Source organism: Propithecus coquereli, unplaced genomic scaffold (genome assembly GCF_000956105.1).
Source record: "Propithecus coquereli isolate 6110/MARCELLA unplaced genomic scaffold, Pcoq_1.0 Scaffold23, whole genome shotgun sequence".
NCBI lineage: Eukaryota > Metazoa > Chordata > Mammalia > Primates > Indriidae > Propithecus > Propithecus coquereli.
The window spans coordinates 6123640-6124156 of record NW_012147841.1 but is presented as its reverse complement, the minus strand read 5'-3'; the positions used below and the strand labels follow the sequence as shown (position 1 = coordinate 6124156).

The 517-nt window shown below is 29.6% G+C and overlaps 1 protein-coding gene across 7 annotated transcripts in view; it reads left to right on the top strand.

Annotated features, from left to right (window-relative positions):
• The window catches only part of OXR1 (oxidation resistance 1), a 549925-nt gene that overhangs the window by 535122 nt on the left and 14286 nt on the right, over positions 1–517 (top strand). The gene's annotated exons all lie outside the window — the stretch shown is intronic.

Below are 517 nucleotides of genomic sequence, written 5' to 3'. Positions count from 1 at the left end.
TAGTGATTAACTGATTTCTTTTCCTTTACACCTTATGTGCCTATCTTTACTGCGGCTTGACTAATTTAAATTGAATACGTTCTAATGCGAATAAAGTCTAAAATGTAAAGGTATAAATGAATTTTAATTTTAGTAAATGTGTGACTCTTTTTAAAACATTGAGTGCAATTCTGGTATATCAAACCTTCCCTAAAAGGTGAAATTATATTTTAATCTCAAGAAAAGGAATCAACACCATTGGTTAAAAACAAAAAGAGTGACCTTTAGGAGCAATTTTTATAATGAACAAAATAGGAAAGATTTAGTAATATAATAGAAATCCTCTTAACAAACTTGTGCTTAACTGGCTCACCAGATCAATCAGTGCTTTCCATTCCTTTCCTAAAATATATCAAGTGATACCTACAGCTAACTGAAAGCTCATAGTTGTTACAAATCATTAAGCTTCAGTTGTGTTTATTTTCAAGGCTTTTTATGCTGTTGCTACCGTATAACTGGAATAATGTAATTAAATTTT